Consider the following 14591-nt stretch of genomic DNA (forward strand, 5'->3'; position numbering starts at 1 on the left):
TCGAACCTTTTAGGAAAGTAACCCCACGGATCTTTATACAAAGATGGCCCGGTCGATACAAACACAAATTCCAACACTCCCCCGCACGGGAAAACCCGTGGACAAATTCACCGGAAAAACCCGGGACAAACTCCTGGAAAAACCCAGGACAAATTCACCAGAAATACCTGGGACAAAATTCGGTGGGAGCGGGACTCGAACTCGGGACCAACCTGCTCTGATACCATGTTGAAACCATTGGGCTAAAAGGCTCGAACCTTTTAGGAAAGCAACCCCATGGATCTTTATACAAAGATGGCCCGGTCGATACAAACACAAATTCCAACAGAGGGAGGGGAATCCTGCCCCCATCCTCGTTGTGAATTGGGTAAGTAGGGGCCGTCAATTAGAGGTATCAATTTTCCTTATCAACTCAATTTTCAGTATGCTTTAATAAAAATGAGACAATCTTTTACATGATTAGTTATTTGGGTAATTTTAGGAGATTATCTGTTTACTATTTATTAAATGAAACAGAAACAAGTAAGCATTATTCCATATTGGTTTATCTTATTACTCTGTTATCTATAATGGTATGCACACGTGAGATATTATGCCACTCTTAGTGATATTATTTTAAAAATTTTGTAACATAATTTTAGTAATTTGGTTTTACATTAGAGTGTCATCGTCGTTCTAGGCTTTTGTTTATATGATTATATATATTTTTGTAATTTTAAAGTTATTCAAGTAGTTTTTTTTATTATTCTATTTAATTACCTGATTACCCATTTTATTAATAAATAAGGAAATAAATGATATTCAAAATAAGGTATAAGTAATTAGGTTAAACGGGAAGTCAAAAAAGCTACAAATAATTTTGAATGATATAAGAAACAAGTACTTCACACACCACACCATCATGTGGGTTTAAACCCACATTTTGTGTTTTACAAGAAAAAAATAGCTTATGTAGCTTATTAGACCCACTAATGGATTTTCACAACAATAAATTAGATTCTGTAACCTGGACCTACAAAGGGAATTTCAACAAGGCTCTCTAGGCTACACCCATGCAGCGCTTATCAACAATCAATTAGGCAAATCAGTTCAAACCCAAAAAAGGTTTATCAATGGCTAACTAAGACTAAATCTAGACTCAAATTTTGAATTTCCAGCTATTCAACAACATCGATAAAGACTTCTTCACTCAATTATGGCGAGGGAATGATCTTGCTTATACCAGTCTAGACTAGAAATGTGTAAGGGTTACTTGCTTATACTTCAGCTCATCTGCAAGGCAAACAAATTTCAAATTCAATTGCACAAATACTAGATATAATCAATCCTAAGTTGCCAAACTATGAGGGAGGAACTCAATAAGACTTGATTTCAAAGTATGAGGCTCAAAACAGATATTGGATTGGTTTTTAAAACAAGGGGACTCATTCAAAGCAGTTCGAACGTAATAATGATAATACACCTTGGGCTGAGGCTTGGAAAAGAACAATTGAGCTTAAAAAAATACATTTTAATCTTTTTGTAAAAGTCAATAAAAGCATGATAAAAAAACCCATGAAAATATTTGAAGTTCTTGTCCTGAGCTACTAGTCATATAGATAAGTTGCTTATAGATTATGAAGACCTATCCCTACTAATGATTCTTCCACATATTTCTAGGCGACACTATTTGAAGAATTACATTTATTCTAACATTCTAGTTTTGTAGCGAGCTTATGCTTAGGAGACTTTATTTGAAAATTCCTTATTGTTTGAACACTTCATCTTTGGCTAAGACTTTTATTTTGGGGCCTTTGTTTGTGAGCTTTATTTGAACACTTGACTTTGTTTGAATATTTGTTTTTTGTTAGATAGTTGTTGCACCTTATTTGAATATTGACTTTATTTCATTACTTTTATCTTTTGGAGCTTCTGCTAGTACATTCTATTTGAATGATTGTCCTTGTTCGAATATCTTCTTTTATTTAGACGTTACAACTAGAGCTTGTATTTGAACATTGTATTGCTTGACTAGCTTCCTTATTGCCAGAGCTTCTGTTTACTCACACCATTTGAACACTACCCTTTATTCAACAATTGCTCTATTTTTGCTCGGCGTTGTCAGTGCTCATGCGTTATAAGTCGGCAATTATGGGATTTTTATAAAACACACAATAGTTTTGAAGTGTTTGTTTTCATGAAAATCTCATTGGACTTGGGATCTGGAGATCAACATTCTTCCCTTTTTTATGATGATAAATAGTTACAAATTTATGAAAATGAAAAATGCAAGTGTGTATGCTTTTGGATGGAAATGTTTGAGGGAAGAAGTCTATGCTTCCCCCTATTTTGAAGCTTCCTATGTTCTTTTATTTAGATTGTGTTGCTCTCCCTAAATTTGTTTTGCCCCTCTAATTTTTAACTCCCTTATAAATTCACTTCACTTATAAGTGAACTGGCTGGGGAGAAAGTAATGGTGTGCCAAGATGAGGCTATGGGTTGGAAATTTAGAGGGTTAGTGTTATGGTCCATTGTCATGGATCTAGTAACTCGGCGTGGGATTGGTAAATCCAGCATTGTAAGAGAGTTGCTGCTCTCAGTTTAGGAGGAAAAGAACCTCCTTTTTGCAGCTAGGCTGCTGTTCTCAGTAAAGGGGCTGGGATGCCCTTGCTGCTGCTCGGACAGGAGGGGAATGGCCCCTTGCGGCTCAAGGCTGTGAGGGGTTAGGACCCTTCTTGCTACTGTCCGTATTAGGGTCTGAAAAGCCTCTAACTTAGACAATCCATGGATTGGAGGTTAGGAGTCCCTAACCTTACTGCTTGTTGATTTAGAGGCTGAAGAACCTCTAGCCTTTGCTGCTCTTGGTATAGAGGCTGGAAAGCCTCTACCTTTGCTCAGAAAAGAGGGAGAGATCCCCTCTTGCTGCTCTCCATGAACTAGAGGCTAAGAAGCCTCTTGTTGAGCTCGAAAAAAGAGGAAGAAACCCTCCTTGTTTTCGGTAAAGAGCAAGGTAAAACAGAAAATCAAAGAGAGAAGAAAGAAATTTAGATTCAAGAGGGAACCTGGACCTACAGCTCGTCAAGGAGACCTCCAAACCCTAGATCTCGTCAAGGAGGACTCCAAACCCTGTTTAACCTAATTCAAGACTTGTCTTTTCTCATTCTCCTTCCCCTCTAAGTAGGGTTGACGCTAACATAGTTTTAGGGTTTACTTTTACAATTCTGCCCCCAAGGCAATTTAACTTAAATAATGCATAAAAACGAATTTAAAACGATATAGAATTAGAGAAATTAACTCAGTGACTCAGTGCGCCTCCTTTGGATGACTCGGTTAGCTATTGAATCCTCAACATCTGCCCCCCTTTGGAGAAAGAGTTTGTCCTCAAGCTCGTAAGCTGGGTAGACCTGTTTGAAGTTGTCCAACTGTTCCCATGTAGTTGTGGCGGGTTCGATGGCTGCCCAATGGACAAAAAACTCCCACTGGTCATTAACCAATTTGGCTCGTAACACCGCGGCTGGTGTAAGGATGACACATCCATTGTCCAATGGAGGAAGGAACATAGTAGTTGAGGGGGGGGGGGGGGGGGGGGTGGTGGTGGTGGTGAGCTTTGACAATGTTTCAGTGGGGAGACATAAAACATATCATGCAACTTGGCCGTGGCCGGAAGTTGCAGCTGGTAGGCCACTGGTCCTGCATTGGAGTGTTGTCGGTATGGTTGGAGACAGCCAAACGTAGTCCCCCACCTCGTATGAGAAATTTCTGTGGCCCTTGTCGTAGAAATATTTCATATGAGCCTATGCTCACAGGAGGCGATCTGTCATATTCTGAAGTACTTGGTCGCGGTCCATGAGGGCCTAACCAATTGCTTCCTTGCGGTAGAACCTGGAGTATAAGAGAGAAGCCTAGGAGGATCTCTGCCATATAGAACCCGGAATGGAGTGAATTGCAAGGCGGAGTGGAAGGAAGTGTTGTAACAATACTCAGCCCATGTTAGCCACTGAACCCAAGTTTTTGGACAATCGCCCACAAGGCACCGTAGATACATCTCTATGGTGAGGTTAACCACCTCTGTTTGGCCATCCGTCTGAGGACGATATGAGGAGGAAAATTTCAGCTTCATGCCCCTCAGACAAAAAATTTACTTCCATAAAGTGTTGGTAAAGACTGCGTCCCGATCATTGTCAATGGATTCTGGAATGCCAAGCAAGCGGACAATATGTTCTAGGAAGGTCTGTGCCACTTGGGATGCTGAATATGGGTGTGCCATAGGAATAAAATGTGCATACTTGGAGAACCGATCAACCACCACAAATAATACCAATTTTTCGGATGTTGGGGGAAGACCATCAACGAAGTCCATAGAAATATCGGCCCAGACTTGGGTAGGTAGCTCGAGAAGTTGAAGAAGACCTGCTGGACTTAAGTGTTTGGCCTTGTTGCGTTGACATACCTGGCAGGCTGTGACATAGGTGGCAATGGAGGTCTTCATAGCCTGCCAATAGAAATCTACCCGAACGCGATGTAATGTTTTCTGCATGCCCTCATGTGTGCTGTCATGGTAGGCAGAGAGTATAGCTGCAACCAACTCGGAAGTGTATGGTATATAAATCCACATTTTGTAGCAAATAAGTGAATCCTTGATGGACCACTTAGAATCCATTTTTCCCTCTGTAATATTTTTGTGCAGCTTCTGTAGGGCAGGGAGAGTGGCATGTGCCTCTTGAACCAAGTCTAATATGAGGAAACGAGGCTGGTTGATAACATAGATGAGCTACTGGTTATCCAAACGCCGAGACAAGGCATCCTCTGCCTTGTTTAATCGCCCAGAGCGGTACTCTACCAAAAAATCAAATCCCATCAACTTACTAATCCAGTGCTGCTGTGGAGAAGTAGTGAGTCACTGTTCAAGTAAGAATTTAAGGCTTCAATGATCAATGAAGATGAGAAATGCATGGCCCCATAAGTAAGGTCACCATTGTTGGACAACCTTGGCCAACCCGATTAATTCCCATTCATAAGCGGCCAATTTGTGATGCCGTTCTATGTACTGCCAGCAGAAATATGCAATAGGGTGTGAGTGCTACTGTAAGAAGGCCCCAATGCTCCCACCGGATGCGTCACACTCGACCAAAAATAAGTCATCAAAATTGGGAAGTTGTAGTACAAGTGTGGTGGCGAGAGCTAGTTTGAGAGCATGGAAGGAGTGTGTTGCTTCATCATTCCAAATAAAGAATTTTTTCTTGAGGAGACTTGTCAATGATGCTGCCAAGGGCCCATAATTTTGGATGAATTTGCGATAGTATCCTACTAGGCCCAAAATTCATCGCAAAGTTGAGCTATTCAGAGGTTGTGGCCAATCGTTAACTGCTTGAATCTTCTTGGGATCAATAGTGATCCCTGCATGGGATATAATATGGCCGAGATATGCGACATGTGACTTTGCAAAAGAGCATTTAGTTTTCTTCAAATAGAGTTGGTGGGCTCGTAATAATTCAAATACTACCCTCAAATCCACTAAATGCAGTTCCCCGGACATGCTATATATGAGTATATCATAAAAAAAAAACAAGCACAAATTTTTGTAGATAGTTGCGGAATACCTCATTCATCAACGCTTGAAAAGTGGAGGGGGAGTTTGATAATCCAAAAGACATCACCACAAACTCAAAATGGCCGTGATGTGTGCGAAAGGTCATCTTGTCGATGTCAGATGAGTGCATACGAAGCTGATGACATCCTGAGCGCAAGTCCAATTTGGTGAAGACCAATGAACCATGTAATTCATCCAGGAGCTCTTCTAAAACCGGTATAGGGAACTTATCTTTCATGGTTTGGGCATTTAATTCCATTTAATAGACACAAAATTGCCATGTGCCATCATGTTTCTTCACGAGCAAGACTAGTGAAGAGAAGGGGGGAGCGACTGCTACAAATAAGGTCCTATTGCAGCATGGCCTGGCATTGCCATTCGATTTCATCCTTCTGTAGGTGAGGATAGCGGTACGGCCTAACCACCACGACATCGAAACTTGGTTCTGTATAGATTCTCTGGTCACAGTGCCTCAAGGGAGGCAATCCTTAAAGCTCATGAAAGAGGTTCGAGAACTCGTTGAGGAGTTTTTCCATAGTGCTGTCCGATTGGTCTTGTGTGTCGATGGTATGAAGGTGGTGGGGCTTGTCCACCTGACTGCCCTGTATAACACTTGGCATTCGTCCATTGTAAAGCTCATAGTTAAAATAGAGAATTCCCATAAGATGGGTCTCAAAGTGTTAGGTTCTCTAGCTATGGATCGAGTCATCCTATGCTCTCTTCAGTCTTCCAGGATTAAAGGCAATGAAGATCTGAACTTGGGATTCTTGGAACGTCCAATGGTGTATGATGAACTCAGACGAGGAAGACGAACAGTCACGGGGGATAAACGAACTCGACAGAGAGAATATGAGGGGATCGTTGGTGGATGTAAATCTCGTGAGGAAGTAGATGAATAGGCGTTGATGGAGGATGAACTCGGAAGGGAGAAGAAGGGATGTTGAGGGATGAGGAACTCGGGATGAAGAAGGTGAAGAGATGTTGATGGAGGAGGGCTCGTGAGGAAGAAGATGAAGAGACCTGAGCTTTCAAAGGAGCTCCACCCTTAGGCCTCGTGAGAGAGAGAACCTGATCTCATTTACGTATGGCTCAAAGCTTACTTTCCATTCAAATGATGCCCCTAAAAATAAAAGAAATGCCCCCTTACACAGCCAACACAAAGCCCAAGTTTTGACTGGAATTACATAAATGCCACCTAAGAGAACATTCAGAAAATTACATAAATTATCCTCTATGTCTACCTGCTACTCTAGATGCTATAGAGTCCATAACATCACCCCCTCCTAGAGAAAGAGCTTGTCTTCAAGCTCAAAGGTGGGGTAAAGGGCCCAAAATTCCTCGAGTGGTTCCGAGGAGGTAGCAAGCGCCTCGGCGTCAGCCCACTGAACTAAAAGCTCCCATGACTCGTGAATGCGGCGAGCCTGTAAGACTTGTGCGGGAGAGGGCAGAGCATGACCTTCATGCAGTGGCGGCAAGGGCGTGTGCAGCATGGGTGAGTCTCCACAAAATGGTTTCGTAAGCGAAACATGGAAGACGTCATGGATACGGGCATCTGGTGGGAGCTGGAGGCAATAAGCCACCTTGCCAATGCGAGCCAAAACCTGAAAAGGGCCATAAAATTTGGGGGAAAGTTTGTGCCCCCGTGCGGCTGAAAGTGACCGCTGTCTGTAAGGCTAAAGGCGCAACCAAACATAATCTCCCAGAGCAAAAGAAAGGTCCCTATGGCGCTTGTCATAGTTATGCTTCATAATGGCCTGAGCTTTCTGCAAGTTGGACTTGACCTGTACAAGCATCGTGTCCCATTCGCCCAATGCCTAGTCAATCAGCGGCAAGCGAGACAAAGCAGGTTCATAAAAGAGGAGGCGAGGAGGTTCACGACCATAGACCACCTTGAAAGGAGTGGTGCTGAGAGCCGTATGGTAAGAGGTGTTATAACAATACTCCGCCCATGCCAACCAATGTATCCAGCATTTGGGGTGGTCCCCAGCAAAACACCGCAAATAGATCTCAAGGGTGCGGTTCACCACTACGGTTTGCCCATCAGATTGAGGATGTTAGGCAGAGGAGAAGGCCAATTTGGTACCCTGTAATTTGAAGTTGTCTTTCAAAAAAGCATTGGTGAAAACTGCATCGCGGTCACTAGTGATGGACTTTGGTAAGCCATGCAAATGGACAATCTATTCCATAAAGAGCTAAGCTACATGTGTTGCTGTATACAGATGCGCCAAGGGCAGGAAGTGTCCGTATTTAGAAAACCGATCTAGCACAACCAGAATGACAGATTTACCCAAAGAATTGGGAAGGCCCTCTATAAAATTCATGGAGATATCGACCCATACCTGAGACGGAAGTTGAAGAGGTTGCAGCAGGCCCGATGGGTGAAGAGAATTGGGCTTGTTCCTCTAGCAAACTTGGCATGCCGAGTCATAGTCAACAACCATACGCTTCAAGCCTTTCCAATAGAAGTCCCAACTAATATGAAAATAAGTTTTCTGTTGGCCCTCATGAGTACTATCGTGCAAGGTAGAGATAATGCTGATGAGAAACGGGGAGGTGTGGTGGAGAAAAAGGCGCTTCTTGTATAATATGAGACCGTCCTGAATTTCCCAATGGTGATCCACAATGCCTTGCTCAATCTTCCAATATAAATCTAGGAGCTCAAGATGGTTTTGAATGTCACCTTCGATGGAGTCGAGCAAAAGGACTCGCGGTTGACTGATAGCATGCAATTGAGGTTCCAAAAATTCCCTGCGTGACAGTGCATCTGCGCCCCTATTAAGGCGGCCCGAATTGTATTCCACCTTGAAATCAAAACCCATGAGCTTACTGAGCCAATGTTGCTGGGGGGAAGTCATGTGACGTTGCTCCGGCAAGTACTTCAAACTGCAATGGTCGGTCCGGATCACGAAGTGCCTACCCCACAGGTAGGGCCTCCGATGCTGGATGGCATTGGCTAAGTTGATGAGTTCCTTTTCATAGGTTGCTAATTTGTGGTGGTGTGGGGCCAACTGTTGTCTGAAATATGCTATGGGATGCCCTTGCTGCTGTAAGACAGTGCCAATGCTGCCACCGGAAGCATCACATTCAATAATGAACATTTCTTCAAAGTTTGGAAGTTGGAGAACCAGTGCCGAAGCTAAGGCTTGTTTCAGCTGTTGGAAGGACGAGTCGTCTACGTCGGTCCATGTGAAGGAATTCCTCTTGAGTAAGCTTGTAAGCTGTGCGACGATCTGGCCATAGTCATGAATAAACTTTCTATAATAGCCGACCAACCCGAGAAACCCCTCAAAGTTGTGATCGAATGCGGAGTCAGACAATCCAGCACTGATTGAATTTTGTTTCTGTCCACTTTAACCCCGGAGGTAGACATGACATGACCCAAGTAAGCGACCTCGGAAGTCCCCATTTCACATTTGGACTTATTAAGGAATAAATGGTGGGAACGTAAGAGGTGGAATACCGGCCACATGTGCTGAATGTGGTCGCCCCAATTCTGACTATAGATCAAGATATCATAAAAAAAAAAAAAACATATTTGAGCAAGAATGGATGAAATACCTCATTCATGAGTGCCTGGAATTAGAGGGTGCATTGGAAAGACTAAAGGGTATTACCAAGAATTCAAAATGACCGTGGTGGCTACGGAAAGCCGTTTTCTCGACATCATTAGGGTGGACCGGGATTTGATGGTAGCCGGATTTCAAGTCCAGCTTCGTAAATAATTCTACTCCATGAAGTTCATCCAATAGTTCATTCACCACCAGAATGGGAAATTTATCCTTCACCGTGTGAGTGTTGAGCTCCCTTTAGTCCCCATAGAACCGCCATGAATTGTCATGTTTCTTTACCAACAGAACCGGAGATGAGAAAGGCGAACAACTTGGCTGAATAATCCCTTGAGTTAACACGAGCTCACACTGGCGCTCTATCTCGTCCTCATGCAAGTGGGGGTACCGGTATGGATGCACCACTACTGGCTTGGTGCCCAACTTCCACCGGATACAATGTCACAAGCCCGTATCGGAGGCAGGGTAGCAAGTTGCTGAAATAAGTCGACAAATTGATCCATACGCTTCGTGAGTTGATTGCCCTATGAGTCCCGAACCTGGATAGTCTGGAGAGTACACGGTAGGGGAGCATGCATAGCATGGAGCGTGAACTGCTGGTAATCTTGGTTGAAACTCATAGTAAGGGACTTAAAATCCCACAAAATTGGTCTCAACTGCTGCAACCATTTAATGCCTAGGACCAAATCAAATCCAGCAAGCGGAATGACCAGAAAATCTGCCTGAAAGGTGTGGCCTTCAATGACAAAAGTGACTGCTGAACATAACCCCACACAAGTAATTTTCTCCCCTTTTGCTACTGAAACAGAAATGCCCAAATTGTACTACAGTGGTAAGCCCAACCGGTGGGCTGCTGGTTGGCTAAGGAAATTGAGGGTGCTGCCCGAGTCAACTAGTGCAAGTAACATTAGAGACTGAATGCCAACATAGACCTACATCGTAGTGGTGCCGTGTAACTCTGTAATGGCATGGAGGGAAATGGCTGGTGCTTCCTCTTCTGTGCCGACCTCTTATTCCTCTTCTTCTATGGGAGGGCTGTCTTCAGGATCCTCAACCTCTAACCAAAACAACCTCTTGCATAAGTGGCCTTGAAAGTACTTTTCATCACAATTAAAATAGAGCCCATGGGCCTTCCGTTGATCCATTTTGGACTTGGAAAGACGTTTAATAAACTTAGGGGGAGGCGCTGACCTGGTAGGCTCAAATGACTGAGAGGTGGGCTGCCCTTGGCGCTGAGGGGTGCTGTGAGTTGTTGGGGCACTCTGCTTGGCCAAGGGGGGCGACGCACAAAGGATTCTTTTAAGATGCGTCGTTTAGCATCCAAAGTTCTAACCAAATTCATAGCATGGGCCAAGGAGGGAGGGGGGGGGGGGGGGGAGCATGCGATTCCACCTCCAGGCATAGAGCCTCCACCAAACCGGCACTAAACAAGTTAACATACTGACTCGGACTCACAAACGGACAGGCGTGGGCAAGGCATTCCTGAAACTGTTTTTGATACCCCTCAATGGATTCTGTCTGTTTGAGATTAACCAAATCCCCAAGGGGTTGCTGCATGCAAGGGGACCAAACCTCAACATACAGAAGTCTTTAACTAATTCCCAATCATGCATGTGGTGCTCCAAATCAAATTGGGAATACCACAGTAATGCTTCGTCTAACAAGTGGAAGGTAGCCAAAGAGACCCGCTCCTACGACTGGGTTCGTTGGTGCCAAAAAAAATGCTCACACCGTTGCAACCAGATTAACGGATCAGTAGACCCGTCATAGGTCAGAAAGGTTAATTTTGTGTACTTGGGTACATTTGAGGTGTTGTTGTCGTGAAAGCTCCTCGGAGGGGCCAGAGCAGGACACAAAGGAGGCATATGTGGGGGTGGAAGGTCAGGGTACTCAGTAGGGTGTGTGGCACAGTCCGGACGGGGAACCTCCCATGGTCCCTGAATGTGGAGAAGCTGGAGCAGAGTCTCCCTAATCTCTTGCATATCTGTGCGTAGAGCAGCTTGGTCAGTCTGAAGCTCGTCAATGGAGGTGTGCAAATCCGCTGAAGAGGAAGAGTCATCCAAGGTGGTCCTGTCTGGTACCACAATGTTAGGTTCTCTAGCCATGGATCGAGTCACCCTATGCTCTCCTCGGTCTTCCAAGATTAAAGGCAATGAAGATCATACGTCCAATGGTGTATGATGAACTCAGACGAGGAAGATGAGCAATCACTGGGGATAAACGAGCTCGACAAGGAGAATATGAAGGGATAGTTGGTGGATGTAAATCTTGTGAGGAAGTAGATGAATAGGAGTTGATGGAGGATGAGCTCGGAATGGAGAAGATGGGATGTTGAGGGATGAGGAACTCGGGATGAAGAAGGTGAAGAGACGTTGATGGAGGAGGGCTCGTGAAGAAGAAGATGAAGAGACTTGAGCTTTCAAAGGAGCTCCACCCATAGGCCTCGTGAGAGAGAGAACTTGATCTCATTTACCTATGGCTCAAAGCTTACTTTCAATTCAAATGCCACACCTATAAATAATAGGAACACCCCCTTACACAGGCAAAAGAAAACCCAATCCCAAGTTCTTACCAGAATTACATAAATGCCACCTAAGAGAACATTCGAAAAATTACATAAATTATCCTCTACATCTACCTGCTACTCTAGATGCTATGGAGTCCATAACACAAAGTTTGTAACCATTTGATGCCCAAAACCATATCAAATCCTGCCAAAGGTATGACAAAAAATTCTGAATGAAATAAAGTCGTATCAATTGAGAATTTTATCGCTTTGCTGATCCCATAGCTAGGGACTTTCTCCCCATTGGCTACTAAAACCGTGGCTGTTGGATGTGGATGGATCTGTAGTTGAAGATGCTGAGCAACTGTTAAACTGAGAAAATTGTGTGTGCTTCCCGAATCCAAGAGTCCCACAAGTTCTTGGTCCATGACTCGAGCTTTCACTTGCATAGTTTTGGCAGATTTCTTCCCAGTAATTGCATTCAAAGAGATTTCTGGTGGGTCCTTCTCAATAGGACCATCACTATAGTCTGTTTCATTGGCTTCCTCTACTTCTAGCCAGAATAACCGTTTACATTGGTGGCTTGCCATGTATGGTTCATCACAGTTATAGCACAGGTTCTTGGACCTCCATTCTGCCATCTCCAAACTTGTTAATTTTATGATATACTAAGCTGGTGGATTACTAGGGGGTGCATCGGCTGCCAGAGTAGTTATCGGGTTATTTCTGGGTGAAGGTAATCCTGGATATGCCACCTGAAGGGAAGTATTTTGCCTCCCTTGCCAATGCTTGGAAGTGTTCCGATCCCCTTGCCAAACTGGTCTTTGATGTTGAAGTTGTTGCCTTTGTTCCATTGCTCGAGCTAAATTCATTGCCCAAGCCAAATCTGAAGGCGAGTGAAGTTCCACCTCTAATCGGAGAGATTCATTGAGGCCTGCTATAAATATGTTGACCTGCTAGTCGACTCGCACCACTCGACCAGCTCGAGCCAATTTTTCTTGGAAATGTTTTTGATACAGTTCAATAGACGTGATTTGTCTCAACAACACCAAATCTCCCAAGGTATTACTGTGGGTAGGAGGGCCAAAGCTAATTTTGCTTAACTCTTTAAATTCGTCCCAATCAAGCACTAATCTTTCTAGTTCCACTTGATGAAACCATAGCTGTGCCTCATCTAGCATGTAGAAGCGGCTAGTCCCACCTTGTCAAACTCAGCAGTCCCTTGATTTGAAAAAAAAATTCTCACATCTATGCAACCAAACTAAGGGATCGACTGACCCAGTAAATATAGGAAAATCCAATTTTGTATACCTGGGTATTGTGCCTCCACCCTGTGGTGCATGGACATCGGTGCGCCCAGAAAACTTCTCCTCCCTTCAGTCTGGGATAGTGTGTCTCTCTGCCATGATATCAGACATCATGCTAGAGAGTCGCTGGAGTTGCATGTCATTTCCCATTGTTCAGCTTGTGCATCCTACATCTCTCTGATTATGCTTCTCAGTTCTTCATTGTTGGATGTATCCCCCATGTTACCCTGCTCTAATACCATGTTGTTATGGTCCCTTATCATGGATCGAGTAAGTTGGCGTGAGATTGGTAAATCCAGTGTTGTAAGAGAGTTGCTGCTCTCGGTTTAGGAGGAAAAGAGCCTCCTTTTTGCAGCTAGGCTGCTGTTCTCTGTAAGGGGGTTGGGAAGCCCTTGCTGCTGATCGGACAGGAGGGGAATGACCCCTTGCAGCTCAAGACTGTGGGGAGTTAGGGCCCTTCCTTCTACTGTCTAGGTTAGGGGCTGAAAAGCCTCTAACTTGGACAATCCAAGGATTGGAGGTTAGGAGTCCCTAACCTTGCTGCTTGCTTATTTAGAGGCTGAAGAACCTCTAGCCTTTGCTGCACTCGGTATAGAGGCTAGAAAACCTCTACCTTTGCTCAAAAAAGAGGAAGAGATCCCTTCTTGCTGCTGTGCATGAATTAGAGGCTAAGAAGCCTCTTGTTGATCTCGGAAAAAGAGGAAGAAACCCTCCTTGTTTTTGGTCAAGAGCAAGGTAACAAATCAAAGAGAGAAGAAAGACTTCAGATTCAAGAGGGAGCCTGGACCTGGAGCTCATCAAGGAAAACTTCAAACCCTATTTAACCTAATTCAAGACTTGCCTTTTCTCCCCTTTAAGTAGGGTTGACGCCAACATAGTTTTAGGGTTTACTTTTACAATTCTGCCCCTACGACAATTTAACTTAAATAATGCATAAAAACGAATTTAAAACAATATGGAAATAAAGTAATTAACTTAGTGCGCCTCCTTTGGATGACGCGGTTAGCTATTGAGTCCTCAACAGTTAGGTCAAGGAGTACATGTGTTGATTGTCAAAGTGGAGACAGAGAGTTGTAGGGTTGTGGAGAAGGTGTTGGGTCTTAGGGAAAAGAAGTAGAGTGATAAGTTTATATGCGCCGAGAATAACTAGTGTAAGGTGAAGGAAAAGAGTTGTGCATGGAGGGTGAGTGATGCTTGATGAGTGGTTGGCAGCACAGTTTGAAGATGGGGAATAGGTGGAAGTAAAAGGGAGTTTTACACATTTATGAATAGAGGGCAACATTTATTAAAACCAAATACACATTTGGAAAAGGCAATGTCAACCTCATCGTTGTCATGATTATTTTTACACTTATGAATTGAATATACAATCGACATCTTTACTAACCTTTCTCTTTTATGAAAGATGATTAAACAGAGGCAGTCCAAGATATAGCAAGGGCCAAGGGTAATCTAAATGAGTATATGTTAGACAGATACTCCTTTCGATGTTTCCTTATAGTCTCCTTGAGTGATTTCTCTTGTTCACGAAGATTTGAAGGAAGTTCATCATAGACATCAGTAAACAAGTTTGCTAGTGGAGGCTTCTTTGCTTTCTCCGCAACCTGAATTGCATCTAACAACTGCAGCAGGAGAAAATTAGC

Source organism: Aristolochia californica, unplaced genomic scaffold (assembly GCF_029961685.1).
Source record: "Aristolochia californica isolate CCGP_79_NKW_82.1479 unplaced genomic scaffold, dmAriCali1.0.hap1 SCAF_3, whole genome shotgun sequence".
Lineage (NCBI taxonomy): Eukaryota > Viridiplantae > Streptophyta > Magnoliopsida > Piperales > Aristolochiaceae > Aristolochia > Aristolochia californica.